Source organism: Dama dama, chromosome X (genome assembly GCF_033118175.1).
Source record: "Dama dama isolate Ldn47 chromosome X, ASM3311817v1, whole genome shotgun sequence".
Lineage (NCBI taxonomy): Eukaryota > Metazoa > Chordata > Mammalia > Artiodactyla > Cervidae > Dama > Dama dama.
This window is the reverse complement of record NC_083714.1, coordinates 8633261-8657330: the sequence shown is the minus strand read 5'-3', so window position 1 is coordinate 8657330 and position 24070 is coordinate 8633261.

The following is a 24070-nucleotide window of genomic DNA, read 5'->3' as shown; positions in this document are numbered from 1 at the left end:
GACTCCACCTACCAACCTGGTCTCCCTGGAGGTGCCCAGGCAAGGCCTATGTCTTCTTTCCCCCAGGTCCTGTCAATTACTCTACCCAAATGCAACTTCCAGGCAGGTGGTGTGATACTGCCTCACCCAACCTAGAGCCCAGCCATCTTTGCTTCAACCACTCATTTGCTTTGCTGGTATCATGATGTGCTTGCCACCAAGAATTTCACCTCTTTTTCCTTCAAACATGTGCAAGCTCTGTTTGGGCAAGTTGCCTTGTGCAAAAGTCAAGGCCACAGGTCCACTTTCTAAGAATGGGCCTGGGGAGAAGGGACAGGCTGGGACTTTTCTCTTGGTGTCCTGTGGGCCTCTAGTAGGGGGTGAAGAATGTTCATCTCTGCTCCTCTCTTAGTGCCCCTGCCTTCCGGAGCCCTGGAGCTTCTCTCAACACCACCCTCCACTCAGTCCTCCCAGAAGTCTTACCTGAGAGTTCACTGACCCCAGACCCCCACCTCATGGGCCAACGTCCGAGCCTCCCTCATTGCTAAGGAGGCACCCACCCATGGCCCTCTGTCCCAGCCCTCTTCTGCCCAGCTCACATACCACCTGAGAGGGGCCACTGGCATTGTCTTAGTCCATTCAGGCTGCTGTAATAAAAATACCATGAACTAGGTGGCCTCTCAACAACTGACTTGATTGCTCACAGTTCCGGAGCATGGGAAGTCCAAATCATGGCCGGCAGAGCTAGTATCCAGTGAGGACCTGCTTTCTCATGCATATGTGGCTGTGTCCTCCCATGTTGGAAACAGTGGGGGAGCTTTCTCAGGTCTCTTTTATAAGGTCACTAATTCCATTCATGAGGACTCCACCTTCCCGGCCTAGAAGCCCTTTAAAGGCCCCATCTATTGATCCCATCTCATTGAGGGTTAGGATTTCAGTGTATGAATTTGGAGGAGACACAGACCTTCAGTCAATAGCAATTGTGTAAGTAGAAAGGGAGTGCTTGTAAGAGACACAGACCTTCAGTCCATAGCAAGTGTATAAGTAGATAGGAAGTGCTTCTGCTAAAATGCAGACTAGTCCCAAGAGTCTCCTAGCCCACTAGCCTGATGCTTCCAGAGCTGTTTCGAGATCCACCCTCACCAGTTCTTCCAAGAGAGGCGAAGCACCTGCTGGGTGCCAGCCCTGATGGCCCAGGTCGTGATCAGAGCTCTGTGCTAAAAACACATTTCATTCAAAAGAGACAGCTGGGCTGCCACTAGCCTCACATTGAAGGGCATCACTGATATGAGTCTGAAGTGGCCTAGCAGGACTGGGCAGAAGCCTTCACATTGGTGATGGGAGAAAGGAGAGATGCATGTGGGCAAGAGTGCCCTGCCCACCATTAATGGATGTGAGGGGACTTGGGCTTCGCTTGGGTTTGTGCATTTGTGAGTTTGATTTACCCATTGGTGAGCTGTTTGACCTTGTAACCACTGAGCACATATTATTGCTTTAATTCAGATATTTTAAAATATATAATAAAAAAATGGCCCCCAAAGTTTTCAGACAGGACAGTGGAGAAAACCCTGTACTCCCTCACCCCTCACCCCTTTTCTGAGCTTCATTCAACAAGCACTTATTGAGCACCTTCTGTTTGCCAAGCTCCAAAAGAGATGATGGAATTCCTGCCCCCAGGGGCAGAGCACCAGAGCAAGCCAGACGTATAACCAAAATGTCACCACAAGTGGGACCTGTGTTCACCAAGTTGGGCTCCTGGGATTTGGGCAGTTTAATAGAATCTGGTTACACTTCACTTTAGAACAACAGAACAAAACAAAAAAACTACAGAGCCAAACACAGTATAAGATTAGCAAACGAATCCCCCTCCCTCCATCCTCTGGTCCTGTTGATTTTACATCCCAAAGACCACCCTGGCTCAGCCTAGCCTGGGAGTCCATGGCAGTGCCCATGACTCTGCTCAACCTGGTGGACGAGAAGTTGGCGGGCATCTCCGTGGAGCTGAGGCACTGGTGTGCTCAGAGGATTCTGCAGCACGTGCAGGTGGGGGCAGGAGGCTGACACTGGCTGTCAGACCGGTCCTGTGGAGCTGGGGCACAGGGAGACCCTCATTCCACATCCCCGGGCCTGCACCCACCTCCAAGCTGGGGGCTGATTTTACAGACTGGGAGACACAGGGAGGTGCAGCCCAGAACTCTCCAAAAGTTGGGGGAGGGCGGGGAGGGCCCCAGGGAGCTGGGTAGGGGTGAGGGCAGGAGGGTGGGGTCCAGACCCCAGCCATGTCACGGGCCATGAAACCTGCTCAGGCTTGGCTTCATCCCAGGCCTCTGAATGTTCCAGAACAGCCACTTCAAAGTCCAGTGGGAAATAGCGGGTGAGTGGCAGGGCCTGGGGGATGGGAACGCAGGCAGCCTTGACCTTGACTCAGAAGCCTCCACCCCCCGACCCAGACCAGGAGCCACTTACACTCTGGAAAGCTGAATGGGATATGCTGAATTGTGTGGGATGGGGACTCTTGACCTTGAACCTCAAAAAGTCTCACAACACCAAGCCTGACAGAAGGGCACAGAAGATGGCCAAGGCCAAACCCCATGTCTCACTGTCAGGGAATGAACTTCTGAGATTCAGTCATTCTGAAATTTTCTCCAAGTGTAACTATTATTATAATTTTGTGATCCACTTTCATCCTACGACTTTTAGGAACCATGCTTCTCAGTTGCCTGTGACTGATTCATTGGGTCCCTGTGCTGCACATTTGCCTGCTTTACGCTGGCCTCAGCATGACCTCTAATGTTTTGCAAGAATTTGAGAACATGTAGCATGTTCTCCAGAAGGAAATTTGTATTTAGGATTAACAGTTCCGTCAAATCTCAAAAACCCATTGTCTTTAGTCACTGAGAACCTTCGGCCTCTGTAGCACTTCGTGTGACAAGATTTCCTTTAAATTTTCTTTAGCAGTTTAAGCATTTTTTAAAAGTCTAGTTTGTCTTGAGAGCCTTGTTTTTCTCTAAAACTCAATTCTTTATTTCATACATTCAAATTCTTTATTATTTCAGAATCAGACATGATTTATCAAACCCAGTTATATATAACTTTGGAGATTTTCCCTTACAAAATGAAAATTCCCCATAGGGCTTTTTCTGAAAACATTTATGACCTAAATGGAATCAAACAACTGAATACTAAATTTCATTCTTAAAGTTCTTTTACTCAATGCAATGAATGCTGTCCTGGTATACCAACCCACTAGATGACATTATTATTCTGTTTACCATTATTTTTAAATGTACAAACATTCTGTTTAATATCCTGTTACATTTATTTTTAATGACACAATCAAAAAATGGATATAATTTCATTTAAAAATATTAAGTAGGGATAAAGCAGACATACTTTTAGCCCCTCTTTAGGCGCCAAAGTATTCTTCCTGACATTTTCTGCACATCTGCATGCATAAAGGTACATATATATGTTTGGGAGAGTTTCTCATATTATATGATTATTCTGTAACTTGCTCTCTTCATATAACTAAGTGTCTCTGGGAAAGGTTTTAACTACAGCTGAGCATTGCACAGCATGGATATAGCACAATTAAATGGTAAAGAATCTGCCTGCAATGCGGGAGACCTGGGTTCAATCCGTGGGTCTGGATGATCCCCTGCAGAAGGAAATGGCAACCCACTCTAGTATTCTTGCCTCGAGAATTCCATGGACAGAGGAGCCTGCTGGGCTACAGTCCATGGGGTCTCAAAAAGTCAGACATGACTGAGCGACTACCACTTTTTTTCCTGGTCCTTAGTCACATTCAGATGCCTTGCAGGGATTTGGAAACTAATGCTGCATGGGCAGCCTTGCCCCATCACCCAGGACGGATGCTGATGTAGGGCAGCTCTAGGCACCTTCAACAAAGAGGCCAGCAATAATGTGGTGGTTTACGGAAGAGCAAAGATTTTTCTTTGTTCACTTAAGTCTGAGCTGAGGGGTCCAGGTTGATGGGGCAGCTCTGCCCCACACAGTCTCTCAGGGACCTTAGGTCCTTGAATCTTGTTTATTCTCTTTCTTCCAGACCAGGTTACATCCCCACTGCAATCCATAACCCTGACAATATTCATTTATCTTTGCATTTCTTTGGAAAGACCCTATTTGGGCATGATGAAGGATATGGTTTATTATCTTTCCATTTATATTCATAAGACATATTGGTCTCTTTCTCCCAATCTGGAACACATATTTGATGGCCAGAGCTTCAGCTGCAATCTTGGCACAGTAAGGAAAATGACAAGAAAGTAATAAAAACCTCTCTTTGGTATCCTTCAGCAGCTAACCAAAGCTAGCAACTGCCCACTTCCAAACATCTCAATACATGAGAAAAATAAACTCGGTGTGTTTAACCACCTGTTTTTGTGTATCTGTTACTCCATCAAACACAGTTCCTATGTTCCAGTGCCTATGGAGGCTACCAGTGTTATTAGTTTCTTGTGTATCCTTCTAGAGATATTCATTTTATTCCATTATTCTAGGTATATTTTTTTTACTTTCATTATAGAAATTTTCAGACATACACAAAACAGCAAATATTATGGCATGTATCCATCGTCCAGCTTCAACAGCTATCCATCAATATTCTATGAATGTACATGTGCACACATACACACATATTCTTGTTTTACACCAATGCCAGCACACTAGCCACACTCTCCTTTGCCTTCCTTTTTAAAGTTAACCATGTATGCTGGAGATGGTTCCATATGAGTACCTAGTGTCTTCATTTTCTTCATGTCTCTTTAATGTCTAGTATTCCTTTCTCATTTCACACATATGCAAATGTATGTGTAGAATGAATGCCTAGATGTGGAATTGCTTGGGAAAAGGCATATGAATTTGCAATTTTGAGACATGTCACCACAGTACCTGCATAGAAATTGTGCCAGCTCCAACTCCCATCAGCCATGCAAGAGAAAGCCAATGAGGTGTGCTGGCAATTTTCTACTGCTGCCAAACTGGTAAGTGGAGAAAGGTAGCTCACTGTCATTTTAATTTTTCTCATCTGGAAGTCATTTGTATTTCTTTCATATAAGCTGTATTCATAGCTTTTGCCCATTTTTCTATTGAGTTATTGCCATTTTTCTACCTATTTTGTATGCTTTGTTTAATGGAAAAGCTAGTCTCTTATCTCTTATCTTCTTTTCTTTTCTGGCTTCTCAGGTCTAAGTCATACCTTAACAGTTCTTTCCTCCTCTAACATTATGTTTTAAATCTACCATGATTTCTTCTAGTAGTTTCATGATTTTGATTTTTTAATCTTTAAATCTGATCCATCTGAAATTTAGTTTGCTGTATATTGTATATGCCTGTATGCAGGACAAGAAGCAACAGAACAAGACATGGAACAACAGATTGGTTCAAATTTGGGAAAGGAGTACGTCAAGGCTGTGTATTGTCACCCTGATTATTTAACTTCTATGCAGAGTACATCATGAGAAACACTGGACTGGATGAAGCACAAGCTGAAATCAAGATTGCTGGGAGAAATATCAATAACTTCAGTTATGCAGATAACACCACCCTTATGGCAGAAAGTGAAGAGTAACTAAAGAGCCTCTTGAAGAGAGTGAAAAAGCTGGCTTAAAACTCAACATTCAAAAAATGAAGATCATGGCATATGGTCCCATCATCTCAGGGCAAATAGAAGGGGAGAAAGTGGAAGCAGTGATAGATTTTCTTATCTTGGGTTCCAAAATCACTGTGGACAGTGACTGCAGTCATGAAATTAAAATACACTTGCTCCTTGGAAGGAAAGCTATGACAAACCTAGACAGCATATTAAAAAACAGAGATGTTGCTTTACCGAGAAAGGTCCTTATAGTCAAAGTTATGGTTTTTCCAGTATTCATGTACAGATGTGAGAGTTGGACTATAAAGAAGGCTGAGTGCTGAAGAATTGATGCTTTCAAACTGTGGCGCTGGAGAAGACTCTTGAGAGTCCCTTGGGTGGGAAGGAGATTAAACCAGTCAATCCTAAAAGAAACCAACCCTGAATATTCATTGGAAAAACTGATGCTGAAGCTGAAGCTCCAATACTTTGGCCACCTGATGCAAAGAGCTGACGTATTGGAAAAGACCATGATGCTAGGAAATATTGAAGGCAGGAGGAGAGGGGGACGACAGAGGATGAGATGGTTGGATGGCATCACTGACTCAATGGAGATGAGTTTGAGCAAACTCCCGGAGATAGTGAAGAACAAAGGAACCTGGCTTCCTGCAGTCCATGGGGTCACAAAGAGTTGCACATGACTTAGTAACTGAACAACGAAAATAAATATTGTGAAGTAGAGATTCAACTTTATATGTTTTCCCAGATGGCCACCTAGGTGTCCCAACACCATTTATTGAGTAATTCATTTTCCCCTGAACTATTTATAGCATATACTAAATTCTTATTTCTATTTTGGTATATTTTAGACTTTCTTTTTTCTATTCTGTCATATACCAGTACTATAATTTTTAAAATTACTGTATGTTTATTATGTTTTAAAATCTGATGGAACTAGTACCCCTCCCATTTGTGTTTGATCAGATGCTCAGTTGTGTCCACTCTTTGAGACCTCATGAACTGTAGCTCGCCAGGCTCCTCTGTCCATGGGATTCTGGACAAGAATACTGGAGTGGGTTGCCATGCCATCCTCCAGGGGATCTTCCCAACCCAGAAATCAAACTCGTGTCTCTTACATCTCCTGCATTGGCAGATGGATTCTTTACCACTAGCACCACCTGGGAAGCCCTCCTCTCATTCAGTTCAATTCAGTTGCTCAGTCGTGACTGACTCTTTGCAACCCCATGAATCGCAGCACGCCAGGCCTCCCTGTCCATCACCAACTCCCGGAGTTTACTCAAACTCGTGCCCATCAAGTCGGTGATGCCATCCAGCCATCTCATCCTCTGTCATCCCCTTCTCCTCCTGCCCCCAATCTCTCCCAGCATCAGGGTCTTTTCCAATGAGTCAACTCTTCAGATCAGGTGGCCAAAGTACTGGAGTTTCATCTTCAGCATCAGTCCTTCCAATGAACACCCAGGAATAATCTCCTTCAGGATGGACTGGTTGGATCTCCTTGCAGTCCAAGGGACTCTCAAGAGTCTTCTCCAACACCACAGTTCAAAAGCATCAATTTTTTGGCGCTCAGCTTTCTTCACAGTCCAACTCTCACATCCAGACATGACCACTGGAAAAACCATAGCCTTGACCAGACGGACTTTTGTTGGCCAAGTAATGTCTCTGCTTTTTAATATGCTATGTAGGTTGGTCATAATTTTCCTTCCAAGGAGTAAGTGTCTTTTAATTTCATGGCTACAGTCACCATCTGCAGTGATTTTGGAGCCCAAAAAATAAAGTCTGACACTGTTTCCACTGTCTCCCCATCTAGTTCCCATGAGGTGATGGGACCAGATGTCATGATTTTAGTTTTCTGAATGTTAAGCTTTAAGCCAACTTTTTCACTCTCCTCTTTCACTTTCATCAAGAGGCTTTTTGGTTCCTCTTCACTTTCTGCCATAAGGGTGGTGTCATCTTCATACCTGACATTATTGATATTTCTCCCAGCAATCTTGATTCTAGCTTGTGCTTTCTCCAGCCCAGAGTTTCTCATTATGTACTCTGCATAGAAGTTAAATAAGCAGGGTGACAATATACAGCCTTGACGTACTCCTTTTCCTATTTGGAACCAGTCTGTTGTTCCATATCCAGTTCTAATTGCTGCTTCCTGACCTGCATACAGGTTTCTCAAGAGGCAGGTCAGGTGGTCTGGTATTCCCATCTCTTTCAGAATTTTCCACAGTCTTCCTTTAAGAATATTTATGGCTATTTTCACTTCTTTAGTTTTCCATATTAATATATGAGAATCACCTTGTCAAGTTCCTACAAATTCTATCATTGCTATCATTGTATTTTAGATGATATTTAATTTATAGATTGAGGTAGGGAGATTTTGTATCTTTATGAAGTTAAATTTTCCTATCTGAGAATATAAAGGTAGACCTTTATATTCAGATTTTTTTATGTCCCAAAGCAACATTTTAAAGCTTCTTTGCATAGACCTTGCCTATTTCTTGCCTAGTTTATTTCTAGATATTTTATCTTTTCTGTTGAATGGAATTTTTTCTTTCATTACGTCTTCTAGTTTGTCACTTGTCTAAGTAATTTTGTACCCAGCCAACTTGCTGCATTCTCTTTAACTCTCTGTAACATTTTTAAAGTAGATTCTCTTGGATTTTCCATATATCGAGGCATATCCTCTGCAAATGGGCTTCCCAGGTGGCACTAGTGGTAAAAAAAAAAAAAAAAAAAAAAACCCATCTGCCAATGCAGGAGACATAAGAGACATGGGTTCAATCCCTGGGTTGGGAAGATCCCCTGGAGAAGGAAATGGCAACCCACTCCAGTATTCTTGCCTGGAGAATCCCACAGATAGAGGAGCCTAGCCTGCTATGCTCCACTGGGTCTTAAAGAGTCAGACATGACTGAGCAACTTAGCATGCACGCACGCACGTGCAATCCTCTGCAAATAGTCATCACTTCAATTCTGCTTTGCAATGTCTTAACCTTTCAAATTGTGATGTACAACATCAATGGCAGAGAAGGGTATAAATCATGTGTTTTACATGCCTTTCCTACCCTTTAAATGAAGTGGACTACTTTCAGGGACTTCCGTGGTGGTCCAGTGGTTAAGACTCCATGCTTCCACTGTGGGGGCATGGGTTTGACACCTGGTTGCAGAACTAAGATCCTGCATGCCGTGTGGCATACTAAGAGAAAAAAAAAAAAAAAAAGGTGAACATACTTTTTATTTAAAGCAAAAAGAAAGAAAGTGAAGTCTCTCAGTCTTGTCCAACTCTTTGCGACACCATGGACTGTAGCCTACCAGGCTCCTGTGTCCATGGGATTTTCCATGCAAGGGTACTGGAGTGGGTTGCCATTTCCTTCTCCAGGGGATCTTTCCAACCCAGGGATCGAACCCGGGTCTCCTGCATGGCAGGCAGATACTTTACCATCTGAGCCACCAAACTCTTTATTTAACTCTCTGCAAATTACTTAGCTTGCATGTGCCATCTGTTTCCTGTTGGACCACTGACTTGATTCAAATGTGTAGTATTTTTTTAACCATTCAATGAAACATTATGTAATGTCCATCATGTTGTTGTCATGGAACCCTGGGTTTTTAAATGTGTATTTCTTCATTTCTAAACACGTGGGGGTTTTCCTAGTGATCTTTTTTGTTAGGAGTGTCAACACACACAGGAACACATCTGTAGGTGAGCAAGATGAGCCAATTACTCTTGGCAGTGAGGGAAGTGCATGCCATGGGGAACTGTGGGGGGTCTGAAAATGAGAGTGTTAGAAAGAACCTAGGACTTCCCTCATGGTCCAGTGGTTAAGAATTCACCCGCCAATGCAAATCACCTGGGTTTGATCCCTGGCCCAGGAAGATTCCACGTGCCACGGGCACCTAAGCCCATAAACCACAACTTCTGAATCTGGTGTGCCGAGAACCTGTGCTCCACAAGAGTAGCCACTGCAATGACAAGCCTGTGCACTGCAACTAGGGAGTAGCCCCCACTCACCACAACCAGAGGAAGCCTGCCTGTGGTAATGAAGACCCAGCACAAACAAAAATAAATAAATAAAATTTAAAAGAAAGAACCTATTGTAACATTTGGGCTTTAGTGGAGTGATTTTGGGGAGAGTCCAAGGAATCGAAGGTTTGCTTTAGATGCAATCAGGAAGCAAGGGCAATTCTATGACTGAAGATGTCAATAAATCTTCTCTATAGGGAGATCAATATAGCAAGGTGAAAGTTTTGATTGGGAAAGTCAAGTAAGAGGGGATGTTTGGTATCTGCTGGTTGCATGTTGACCTCGATTTTATCTGGGCTTAGGAAAAAATCATGAAACGGCTTTGCTTCATCTTATTTTATCATGGTCCCAGATTAACCTTGTCTGAGATTAGTATTCTGTGAGAGAGTTTACATCCAGTAAAATGAGAGCCAGGCCAGCTTGCAAATGTCAGGAGCTCCTGTTCTGTTTCTTTTTGCTCATGGACTTCTGGCTTAGTTTTCATAGATCATGCTATGAATAATTTTGATCCTCTGAAACAAGTTAAGACTTGCTTTAGTTCCAGTATGTGGTCAGTTTTTGTAAAGTTCCCTTGTGTGTGCAAAAGAATGTGCAGTGTGATGTTGGATGCAGTGTTCTATACATGTTCACTAGACAAAGCTGCCATGGTTTCAAATCCATATCCTTACTGATAATTTTGTCTGTTTGATCTGTCCATTACTGGGAGAGGGCTGTTAAAGTCTCCCAGCTCCACGTATGAATTGCTCTTGCTAAAAAAATTTAAACCCAAGTTTGGTCAGCCCTCTAGATTCAATTCATAATTTACAGGAAGTAATAAGCTCAGAGGAACTTGTTAAACTACCCCACAGGGATGCAATCATCAACATAAAGACTGTGGGAATTCTACAGTACAAACAACACAATTTTCTCAGCAAATAAATTGCAAGATTAAAAAAAGATAAAGGAAGAACCTATAGATTTAAAGACACTTGAAAATATATCATTCCACTATGGACCTCAATTGGTTCCTAATTTAAACAAACTACCTATAAAGAAAAAAAATGTGAAAATGGAGAATTTGAACACAGACCTGGATATTTGGCAGTAGTAAACAATTGCTGTTGATTTGTAGTGTGATAATGGTATTGTAGTTATGTTATTAAAGAGTCCATATTTTAAGAGTACATCGATAACCCTATATGCAAAACAGAAAAAGAGACACAGAAATACAGAACAGACTTTTGAACTCTGTGGGAGAAGGCGAGGGTGGGATGTTTCGAGAGGAATCAGGTGGAGAGGGAGGTGGGAGCGGGGATTGGGATGGGGAAGACGTGTAAATCCATGGCTGATTCATATCAATGTATGACAAAACCCACTGAAAAAAAATAATAAAAGCTCATGGAAGAATGCAAAAAAAAAAAACAAAGTACATACTTAAAATTGCATGTGACAATCCATCACCTTTGCTACATCAAAATATTTTATAATCTTGATGCTATTATAAATTAAATGTTTTCTATTTTTATTTGGAAATCATTTCAAACTTACTGAAAAGTATCCAGATTAGAATAAAAACAACCCATACACATTTTAACCAGATTCACCTACTCTTAATATTTAGCCCCATTTACTTTATCATTGTCATCCTCTCTATCTTTTCTACTAAAATCAAGAGCTGTATCTTCTCCCCCATTTGTTTATTCATCTATTTATCTCTGTATTATGGGTTTGAACTCACAGGTTTCCATCTTGCAGTGGCTTATGATTTGTTACCCTCCTTATTTATTTGAGCACTTCTTTACTTCCTACCCCAATTCTGATATCAACTATTTCTTCAAGGAGCCCTAATTTCTTTTAGTGAGGAATGGTATTAGGGACCAAGATCTGAGTGTTGAGTGTGTTAGTTGCTACTGGACTTTTTCACTGAAAGGAGCTAAGAAATATATGTATGTACCTATTAGTATACACACATATTTAATACACATATACATTTACAAGTGAAAAAGCTGGCCTAAAACTCAACATTCAAAAAACAGATCATGGCAACCAGTCCCATCACTTCATGGCAAATAGAAGGGGAGAAAGTGCTTCCAGTGACAGATTTTATTTTCTTGGGCTCCAAAATCACTGCAGTGACTGCAGCCACAAAATTAAAAGACGCTGGCTCTTTAGAAGAAAAGCTATGACACACCTAGAAAGCATATTTAAAAACAGAGATATCACTTTGCCAACAAAAGTCTGTATAGTCAAAGCTATGATTTTTCCAGTAGTCATATATAGATGGGAGAGTTGTTGGACTATAAAGAAGGCTGAGTGCCAAAGAATTGATGCATTTGAATTGTGCTGGAGAAGACTCTTTAAAAAAAATCATTTATTTTGATTGAAGGATAATTGCTTTACAATATCAGGTTGGTTTCTGCCAAACATCAACATGAATCAGCCACAGGCATACATATGCCCCCTCCCTCTTGAAACTCCCTCCCACCTCCCTGCCCATCCCACCCCTGTAGGTTGTTACAGAACCCCAGTTTGCGTTCCCAGAGTCATACAGAAAATTCCCACTGGCTACCTATTTTACATATGATAGTGTAAGTTTCCATGTCACTCCCTCCATACATCCCACACTCTCCTTCCTCCCCCGCCCACACCCCTGTGTCCATAAGTCTGTTCTCTATGTTTGTGTCTCCATTGCTGCCTGCAAATAATTTCATCAGTACCATCTTTCTAGATTCCATGTATATGCATTAGTATATGATATTTGTTTTTCTCTTTCTTTCTTACTTCACTCTGTATAATAAGCTCTAGGTTCAACCTCCTCATTAAAACTGACTCAGACTCATTCTTTTTCATGGCCAAATAATATTCCATTGTATATATGTACCACATCTTCTTTATCCATTCATCTGTCGATGGACACCTAGGTTGCTTTCATGTTCTAGGTATTGTAACTAGTGATGCAATGAACAGTGGGGTACATGTGTCTTTTGCAATTTTGGTTTCCTTAGGATAAATGCTTGGGAGTGGGATTGGTGGGTCATATGATGGTTTTATTCCTAGTTTTTCAAAGGAATCTGCGTGCCATCTTCCATAGTGGCTGTATCAATTTACATTCCCACCAACAGTGCAAGAGGGTTCTTTGTTCTCCACACCATCTTCAGCATTTATTGTTTGTAGACTTATTGATGATGGCCATTCTGACTGGAGTGAAGTGATATCTCATTGTAGTTTTGATTTGCATTTCTCTAATAATGAGCTATGTTGAGCATCTTCTCATGTGTTTATTAGTCATCTGTATGTCTTCTTTGGAGAAATGTCTGTTTTTGTCTTTTGCCCACTTTTTGACTGGGTTGTTTGTTTTTCTGGTATTAATTTGTATGAGCTGCTTGTATATTTTAGAAATTAAGCCTTTGTCAGTTGTTTCATTTGCTATTATTTGCTCCCATTCTGAAGGTTGTCTTTTCACCTTGTTTATAGTTTCTTTTGCTGTGTAAAAGCTTTTAAGTTTAATTAGGTCCCACTTGTTTACTTTTGTTTTTGTTTCCATTACTCTAAGAGGTAGGTGGAGAAGACTTTTGAGAGTCCCTTGGGCAGCAAGGAGATCAAACCAGTCAATCCTAAAGGAAATCAGTCCTGAATATCCATTGGAAGGACTGATGCCAAAGCCGAAGCTCCAATATTTCGGCCACCTGATGCAAAGTGCTGACTCATTGGAAAAGACCGTGATGCTGGGAAAGACTGAGGGCAAGAGGAGAAGGGGAAAACAGAGGATGAGATGGTTGACTGGCATCATCGACTCAATAGACATGAGTTTGAGCAAAACTCCGGGAGACAGTGAAGGACAGGGAAGGTTGGCTTCCTGCAGTCCATGAGGTCACAAAGAGTTGAACACAACTGAGCTACTGAACAATAACAACATACAGATACATGTGCATGCACATACATCTATACCTTCATTCCACATTCATCCTCCTCCCCTGGCTTCTTATTTTTCTTCCTCTATTCCTTATCTGTACCTCTCTTCTTCCACAGTGAGAACCATGACTCCCGACAACGACACATTCAGTCATTTGCCCCAGCCTATAGTAGCTTACTTCTTTCATACTTCCCAGCACCATAAACAAACCTGTAGGAGCTTGGGCCTCTAGGCAGTCCCCCTTGGTTCTCCAACCTTTCCCACGAGTGAAGGTAAATAGTCAAATAAGCTTAAAATAATTTTTTAAAATTGTGTTTATGAGTTACTTAGTGTTTTATTTCCTCCTCATTGTGGTTATGGTATTCAGCTGACATCCAATCAGGTTCATTTGTTTTCAGTTCTAGGGTTTTCCCCCCTTCTTATCCTTATTGATTTTGTTTTCTGAATATGAAGAACATTAGCATGATCATAAAAGTGAAAAGTAATCAAAAAGGCATACTCAGAGAAATATATCTATACCTTCCTCACACACATCTTCTGCTCCATTTCCCCACTCCTTATAGATAACCAACTTCTTTGTTTTCTGTATTATCCTTTCCTTGTTTCTTTTTGTAATGATTAGCAGATGTGTGTATGTGTGTGTGTGTGTTAATTCCCTTTCTTTATTATACAAAAGTCACCATACTCTATATTCTCTTTGCACTTTCCTTTTTCCACTTAAGCATAACTCTTGTCTTTTCTCTTGAGTGAATTTTAGGATTTTATCTTTACCTTTGATGGTCTACACTTTCACCACAGTGTAGAGTGGTTGAGAATGTGTTTTCTTTTTCCTTAAACCTTGTTTGACTGTTGGTAAGCTGTTGAAATTTGAGGACTTTTATCTTGATTCAAATCTGGAAAATTTTTAACCATTGATTCCTAGAATATTTGATCTCTCATATTCACTGGTCTTTCTAATTGGATATCCTATTTAATTCTGGAGGGCCTTGACTGATTATCATCCATGCTTCATTGTCTCCCTGTGCTATGCTTTAGGGGCAAGAAGTTTCTTGTTATACTAATATTTCTCTGTTATGGACTGAAGTGGCCCCTGCCTCAAAATTCCTATATTGAAGTCCTAGTGCTCAATAGCTCAGAAGTTAACCTTATTTGGAGACAGGGTCTTTACAGAGGTAATCCAGTTAAAATAAGGTCCTTGGGATAGCCCTAATATAATATGACAGGCACATTTATAAAAGGGGACACTTGGAGATGCAAACACATACGGAGGAAAGACAACATGAAGACACGCGGTGCAGACGGCCTCTCCAATCCCAGAAGAGAGCCTGTAACAAACCCTCCCTCACGGCCATCAAGGAGGAACTGACCCTGCCCACGCCTGGATCATGGACTTCCGGCCTTCACGACTGGAAGACAATATGTTTCTGTGGCTTAACACTACCCAGTTTGTGATACTCTGTTCCAGCAGCTCCCGCAAACTTATGCACTCCCAAAACAACAGTTCTCTTCAACTCTGTCTGCTCCACTACTTGACTCAACAAATGAGATTTTCTTCCAGTGGCCATTTTAAATTTCTAAGCTCTTACCTTAGTCTTTCTCCTATGTCTCCCTGCCTTTGTTTTATGACATCCTGATCTTCCTGTTTCTTCATTTATCTCTTTGACATGATGGAGGACTCTCTGGCAGGGCTTTGAGCTTCTTGGTATGGTTTATGGTTTCAGTCTGGGAGTTCATCCTTAGAGGGAATCATCTCCACAGGAGTTCGGAGCGTGACTGATGCTTGCCTGGTCTGGCAGTTGCTTTGTTAGTCTCTTGACTCAGGAGGGTACCTACCCGTTTGCAGGTGATGCTTATCCCAGCTGTCCGTCACAGATGATGCTGGCTGGGCATTCAGTACTCCCTTTCTGAACTATTCTCTTTTGGCTTCCATCCCCAACTCTTGTCCAGGTCATCAATGGCCTCCAAGGTATTAAATCCAATAGACACATTTATGTCCTCATTTCGGTCAGTCTCTCAGCAGAATTCAACACAGGTGGAAACTTTCCCTCCTGGAAGCACTATTCCCTTGGCTACTGTGACACTACACACTCCCAGTTGAACTTTCAGCCTTATCTTCCTACCATTCTCCCCCATGTTCACTCCATTCTGGCCTTACCAGCCTCCTTTCTATTCTTGCCACATGGCCTTTGCACTGTTTCCTCTGCCTGGAACACTCTTCTCCCACACAGCCGCATAGCTCATATCTTAGACTGGATTTCCCAGAGCAGACCCTAAAGTGAGGATTTAAGAGAAAGTGGTTTATTTGGGAAGTCATCCCAGGAAGGCCTCTGGGAGAATGGGGAAGTGAGGCAAGGAAGGAAGGATGTCAGCACTGTGGGCAAGGGGATTGCAAGCCTGAGATGCAAGACAGTTGAGGTATTTATCCTCCAGCTCCTATCTGTCATCGCCTGAGGGCTGCTTTCAGGAGTATTGACCCTCACACCTCCAGCCAGCCCCTTGATCACAGCCTGGCAGGATCCTGAGCAGAGGACCAGCCAAGCCCAATACCTAACCCAGGGACTGAATGAAAGTCACTCAGTCATGTCCTACTCTTTGCAACGCCATAGACTGCGGCATGCCAGGCTCCTCTTTCCACGGGATTTTCCAGGCAAGAATACTGGATTAGGTTGCCATTCCCTCCTCCAAGGGATCTTCCTGACCCAGGGATTGAACCCAGGTCTCCCGTGTTGCAGGCAGACTCTTTACCATCTGAGCCACCAGGAAAACCCAGTGACTGGGAGATAACAAATGTGTGCTGTTTTAAGCTGCGAAGTTTTTAGTCATCTGTTATGGGGCAATGGAAAACAGATACCTGGGGACTTCCCTGGTGGTCCAGTTGTTAAGACTTCATGTTTCCCATGCAGCGGGTATGGATTAGATCCCTGGTTGAGGAACTAACATCCCACATGACTTGGGGCCAAAAAAGAATAAAAGAGAAACAAGGTGATAACCAATTTAATAAAGACTTTTAAAAAAGGAAAAGAGGGCTTCTTTGGTGGCTCAGTGGTAAAGAATCCGCCAGCCAATGCAGGTGACAGGGGTTCCATCCTTGATCCGGGAAGATCACACATACTGCAGAGCAGCTAAGCCCATGTGCCACAATAATAAATCATGCTGAGTCTGTGCTCTAGAGTCCAGGAGCCACAACTGCTGAGGCCACATGACACAATGACTGAAACCCCTGTGCCCTAGAGCCTGTGCTCTGCAACAAGAGAAGCCATTGCAATGAGAAGCCTGCATCAGTGCAACTAGACAGTAGCCCATAGTCTTCACAGCAACAAAGACCCAGCACAGCCAAAAATAAATGCAAATAAATAAATTGAAAACAAAAACACGCACCTGTTGTAGAGAGCTGATCGGTGACCCTCCCCCCCAAAAAAAGACATATGCACATGGAACCTGGGAACATGAGCTTATTTGGATGAAAGAGCCTTTACAAGGGTGATGAAACGAATGATCTCAGTATGTGATCACTCCAGATGAAGGTGGACCCTAAATCCAATGACTGAGTTCACAGAAGAGAAGACAGACACAGACGAGAAGCCACATGGAAGGATTGAAGTGACACAGCCACAAGCTAGGAGACTGGCCTGAGACGGATTCTCCCTCAAGGCCTCTGGAGGGTACCAAGCCTGCCCACACCTGATCTCAGACTTCTCCCTCCAGAACAGGGAGAGAATACATTTCCATTTCTGTAAGGCCATCCCCCCTGGTTTGTGGTCCTTTGTTATGGCAGCCCCATGAAAGCCACACCCCTGTCAGTGTGCCAAGAAGCAGTGCCCAGGGAAGAAAGTGGTGGAGTTCCAGAGTCTAGTGGGGGTGGGAGTGGAATCAGGCTTGATCCTAAGGAAAAGGAAGGCTTTGAACACAGAGGAGATGTGTGAGAGAATACAGAGGGTAGGCTGTGTCCGTCTGAGGGGCAGTGTTGGCTCTGGTGACTTTTGTGTGCAGAAGGCTGAGGGGACATTGAAGAGCTGAGACTGATTCTGCTGCTGGTGTGGGCCTCTCTGCTGAGGGCTTCAAGGAGGCCACCCAGTGGCTTTAAGCAGTTGAGGGCAAGATGCGAGTGGCATGTGCCAAGGATCCCTCTGCTGCTGGGTGGAGGAGGGTTTGGAGGAGACCAACCTGGAGGCCGGGAGAGCCAGAGGGGACAGTCCCCATTGTCCAGAGGACAGAGCAAAAAGGAAGGAGGTGGGAAAGAGGACCCTCGAGGATGGAGCCAGTGAGACCGAGAGAAGGTAAGGCTGGCAGGAGAGACAAAATTGGAGTAAACACAGGGCCTCTTTGAGACCAAAGAAGGGTCTCGGTTTCATAGTGAGGTAGACTTCGTTCCATGCTCAATAACCCAAAGGAAGTGGGAAGCGCAACCACAGCAGAAAACCAGGCAGTTTTGGTCCCCCAACTGTTTGAGTCATCAGGTGGTCTTCAATGGACCAATCAATCCATCAACTTGTCACTCTTAGGTGACTTCAGTGGCCCTTCCCTCTGTAGGCTGATTCTGAGCTCATTAGACCCCCAGCTGGGCCAGGACCTTTCCAGTCCTTCCCAGTTTCTGAGTAAGCATATTGGAATTCTAGGTGTGAGGGACTCAGCTGTTACAGGAGTTGAGTCTTCTAGGCCAGCTTCCGATGTTTTACATTCCTTTTGGATTGTGCTGAAAATCCCCGGCAGACTGTAGAATTTTCCAAAGAGGGCAGGCTCTGCCCCGGTATGCTCCCAAGGCTTCTGCACCTCTTATAACTGCTCAGGCCCCTGTAGCCAAGGCCAGTGAACATGTGGTGGCCCCCAGGAGATGTCCACATTCTAACCCCTGGAGCCTGTGGGTGGAGCACTTTGCAGACAGCCTTGAGCTCAGGACCTTGAGATGGGGAGAAGACTCTGGGTGATCTGGGTGCACCTTAACTGCAATCTTCTGTATCCTTATAAAAAGGATCTGAATGACAGAAGTGAGAAGGCAATGTGATGGCAGCAGAGAGAGAGTTGAAACTGCTCTCCTACTGGCGTTGATAATGGAAGAAGGAGCTACAAGCCAAGGAGTGCAGGTGTTTCTCTAGAGGCTGGAAAAGATCAGGCAGTGGATTCTCCCCTAGAGCGTCCAGAGGGAGCACAGCCTTGCTGACACCTTGATTTTGACCCAATGAAACTGAGTTTGTTTTTCTGATGCCCACCCCCACCCCACAGCAGACTATATAAACTCCTTGGGCACAGGCTCCTCCTCAAGTCCTAAGAGGGGTGCTAGCAATATTGTAGTTGTAATGTTATGTTCTTTCCCTTGTGGCTCAGCTGGTAAAGAATCCGCCTGCAATGCAGGAGACCTGGGTTCGATCCCTGGGTTGGGAAGATCCCCTAGACAAGGGAAAGGCTACCCACTCCAGTATTCTGGCCTGGAGAATTCCATGAACTGTATGGTCCATGGGGTCACAAAGAGTCAGACACAACTGAGCGACTTTCATGTTTCACGTTTATTAAAGACGACGGCCCTCCAAATTGCATGAGCTTTAAGCTCTGCAACTCTTGGATTCACTTGTGGCCAAGCACCCACTGGCACTTGGAATGAGACCCCCATAAATGGCCCGCTGTGGTTGGCAGAATTCCTCCTCTGAGCCCCGTTCTGCATGAGGCCTCAATCTTGGCTGAGAAAGACTTGAACAAAACACTGACATAGTTTTGAACAGTTTGAGCCTCCCTGGGATGACTCTAGCCTCCTTAAAGTGCCTGCCTGAGAAAACTCAAGGCTGGCCAAAAACCTTGCAGTTGGCTCCAGCTTGAGCCTGAAGATGGATCCTTATTTCCCAGCCTGTGTGGGATGGCAGAAGCCTCATTTTGAGAAGCACCAGTTAGAGAACCCATGCAGGTTTCATGTGGACCAACCTCTCCTTAAAACGCCCAGTCCACTCTGTATGGTTTGGAGTTGCATTGAGTTCATGCTGGGCTCTTTTCCCCCCTGCAGTAGTAGATGACTAATTAACATCTGTTCTTTTGCCACTTCAACTAGGGTTAGGCTTTGATTTTCTCTGACCAACCCCAAGTCCCAGCCCCTGGGGTATCTTCCCTGTGTGAAGCTCCAGCCTGCAAAGCTGATGGGCCACCATGCCCATGACTGGGTTATGTTCTAGGTCACACGTGACTTCAAGAAAGAGAAATTATCCCCAGTGGACCTGACCTAATCCTATGAACCCCTTAAATCTGGGCCCAGCAGCCAGAGACCAGGAAGTTAAAGATTCAAAGCACAAAAGGGATTCAATAAGAAGGAAATTCTCCTGTTGGCTTTGGAGACGGAGGAGGCCTTGGCGAGCTGAGAGCAGTTCCCAGCTGATAGCCAGCGAGGGAACAGGGACCTCATTCCTATAGCCACAAGGAGCTGAACATGCCAATGGCTTTGATGAGACTGCAGAGTAGAAGGCAGCCTGGTAGTTGTAATTTTATGTTCTTTATGCACCTCCAGTGCAACCTGAGAACCCAGCCACATCATTCCCAGAACTTTTGACTGATAGGGCTGTGAGCTGATAAGTAGGTGGTATTGATGAAGGCCACTGAGTTTGTGGTAATTTGTTACACAGCCATAGCTAACTAATACACTTGTCACTCATGATGTGGCACCTGGCTGAAACACGTGCCTACGGCAGGCTAACATTCAAGAGAAGGGACGTTGCTCCTTCTCTTCCTCTAGATTGTAGCGCAAAAGTCACTTTCTCCAGAGAAGTTTTCTGTCCTTCTCCTCCTAGACTATATTTAGATGCTGTTCTGTACTCTGGGAGCCTGGCACTTTCCTACAGAGCTCTTTGTCTCTGTGAGGTGACTTTCCCATGTCTGGGCTGTGACATCCATGAGGGCAGGGAGCTGTGTCTCAGCAGCCAGCAGGCCCACAGTTGGTGCTCAATAAATGGGAAGGATCAGCATCCACATGGGAGGCAGGGGTGTCGAGGAGGTGGTCGGGGCAGCCCCTGTATTCCAGGCAGTGAAGAAAAGGAGCCCGGAAGGGGCTGGGCTTGTGTTCTCTCCCATCAATGTCACAAGAGGGGGCGGTGGGGAGGACAAAATGAGGGCCCAGTGAGGGCACTTGGCTGTTGGGGGGAGGGATGGGCAGACCCAGGGTGTGCCCACAATAGCAGGGAACCAAAGGGGCGAGGGGTGCAGACAACAGGGATAGTTGAGACGCGTCTGACTGGAAGGGTCAGACTATATACACAAGCAGAGGCATGCAGGTACATGGAGTGACTCTGAAGGACAAAAAAGGTGGGGGGACAGGAGGAGTGTAAGATGGCAGCCCCTGGAGGCATACCTCGGCTGAAGCAGGAGGTGGAGGAGAGGAGGGTGAGGGCCAGAGGAGGCCATGGCAGAAGGGCTGGGGAGGAGCCCGAAGGAGAGTCTGGAGGGCAGTGCAGGGTAGGGACGCGAGGCCCAGGGAGCTGGCATTGTAGCGCCAACCAGCAAGAGTGGCAGGTGAGGCTGGTGGGTTCAGCTGTAGCCAAGATTCCCAAATGGACCTCGGGGGTCCAGGTGGGGATGGCAGGGCCCGAAGGGAGCTCTCACTCTCCCCCACCAAACTCTGGGTTCCCAGGCAGGCCAGAGTGGGTGCTCCATGGACATAGGTGACCTAAAACAGCACTTGCTGTGTGTAGGCCAAGGGCTAGGAGCTGGGGTGTTTGGTGGTGGCAAAGTATTCCCTGGTCTCATGGAGCTCATTGTCATGAAACGGCAATGGGCATCTCTCCTGGAAGCAAGTGGGGTCATGACATAACGGTTCTGGTGAAGGGAGCCTCAGTTTGGGTCACAAGTACCACACAAGGCCTTGGCACATGAGTCCCACTTCCACGGAACCCCCCTTCCTGCCCCTTGCTGCTGGTCCTTCAGGTGACAGATTCAAGGTCACCTGCTCAGAGCACCTTCCTTGAATCCCCCTGCCCCTGCCCTGTTCATCTCTATCCTGTCTGTTCACTTTGGAGCACTCTGCCCTGTCCATTCTTTTCCAGCATGTGAATGGGACTTTCCATGAGCGTCCAGGTCCCTGAGCCCGTCCTCTGGGCTCTCAGGTACCCCACAACCCAGGCTGGTGCGGGCCAAGCCTCAGTGAGTGCTGGCAAGCTAAGTGAAGGGAGGGATTGTAAAGATGAAATGAGGTGAGGGGTGGAAAAATGCCCAGCGCCGCATCTGCTAGAAAGTGCTATTGGCATTTCCTTGAACCGTGAGATCCAAGCGGAATGTCAGTTTCGGAAAGTTGGTAACCACAGCAGTGAAGTTGAGAGTGTTTCCCATCAGGCAGGCTTTGATCACTTGACCACGTGGCTCCAGAGGTTGCCTCCAGCCCTTCCTGGGCACCCCTGGCCTGAGTCACGGGACTCCCTAAGTTAGAACACATGTTTCCATCAGCAGGGTTGCTGATGGAGGACAGATCTTGTCGCCCCTTCCCAGAGTCTGCCCCTGGAGCTCTGCTTACTGACTGAGCACCATTTCAAGGCCTCAGGCAGGACCCTTGGCCCCAGAAGCATGGAGGAGACCCCTCTCACAGTCTCTCTTTCCTGGAGCTACAGCTTAGGACCCACCACCCTCTACATTTCACATCATCTTCACCAACACGTGCTGCATTAGGTACCAGAGAAATGGCCACCTGCCCCCACTCATGCAACCTAACTTGAATCAGGGTCAGGGGAGGCCCCGTGACATTTGAGGGCTATCGGGAACATATATTTTTGAGGACTCACTGACCTAGAGTGGTTACCTGTGTGTTCTCACTGATCATGATGGATGGGAAGCCACACAGGACCTGATGTTACACTTTGTGTTTCCTTTTGTCCCGGTGGCCTTTTTAAAAAATGTCACTTCTCACTATTTACAATAGCTAAGACATGGAAGCAACCAAGATGTCCATCAGTAGATGAATGGATAAGAAAACTGTAGTACATATACACAATGGAATATTACTCAGCTATTAAAAAGAATGCATTTGAATCAGTTCTAATGAGGTGGATGAAACTGGAGCCTATTATACAGAGTGAAGTAAGTCAGAAAAAAAAACCACCAATACAGTATATTAACACATATATATGGTATTTAGAAAGATGGTAATGATGACCCTATATGCGAGATAGCAAAAGAGATACAGATGTAAATAACAAACTTTTGGACTCTGTGGGAGAAGGCAAGGGTGGGATGATTTGAGAGAATAGCATTGAAACATGTATATTACCATATGTGAAATAGATTTCCAGTCCAGGCTCAATGCATGAGACAGGGGGCTCAGGGCCAGTGCACGAGGATGACCCTGAGGGATGGGATGGGGAGGGAGGTGGGAGGGGGATTCAGGATGGGGGACACAGGTACACCCATGGCTGATTCATGTGAATGTATGGCAAAAACCACTACAAAGTAATTAGCCTCCAATTAAAATAAATTAATTAATTTAAAAAAATGTCACTGCTGTGGGACCCCATTACCAAATTTCAAACACATGGCACTGCCTTGGGATAGGCACCAGGAGGGATGTGAAGTTGCCATCCCAAGGTCTGACATCAAGAGCAACAGTAAGAGGGTGTGAAGTCCACCCCCTCCCCCCTACCAGCCCTCCCAATGTGGACCACACATGCACACACCCACCCCAGTCCCTAAGTCCTCCCTGACTGTGACCAGGCAGTCTTCTGGCCCTCCTTGCTGCTTGTATTCTCTTTCCACCCTTTTCTCCCAGAGGCCAACAGCCAGTCCCCTCCATGGGGCCAGAGGTGGAGCAGGGGGCATACCCAGATAGTGCAAGGTGACGTTCGCCTTCTTGAAGACCACTGCCCTTGGGCTTGTGGGGCCCTGTGGCTCTGGAGCTGAGCTAAGACCCACTGACTGCGTGGTAGTCCCAGACCCATGCTTACCAAATCTGAGAGGGCTGTGCTACCCCACTCAGATTTCAGGGAGCCAGAGATGATGCCCACGAGGTAGGAGGCAACTGACATTTGGCCTTGGGCCTAGAAATTAGAAACATGATCAAATCTCAAGCTATAAGGTTTTGTTCCACAATCTCCTTTCATCAGAGCTGTTCTATCTGAGACCCACCCGTGGCAGGCGGCCACCTGGCTCCCACAGTGAGCCTGACTTAGAGCGCACAGAGCTTGTTTACAAAGGGCAGGGTGGCTTGTGTGCATCTGCAGACTGAACTAAGCTCCCGCAGGAAGGTCAGGTAGGATGGTCCTCTTGTGACACATGGCTTTACCAGTGGCACCATGTACTTGGGGGCTTGCCTGGTGGCTCAGTCAGTAAAGAATCCATCTGCAGTGCAGCAGACCCGGGTTCGATGCCTGGGTCGGGAAAATCCCTCAGAGAAGAAAATGGCAACCCACTCCATTTTCTGGCCTGAAAAATCTCACAGACAGAGGAGCCTGGAGGGCTCCAGTCCATGGAGGTGCAAGAGACCCCACTTAGCAACTAAATCACCACCACCCTGTGCCTGGCTGGCTCTGTGTGGCAAATTACTTATGTCAAACTTACGATGGACTCTGTGCCTCTTAAGGACATGGGTTCCAGACTCCACTGGGATTAAAGCCTATTTCA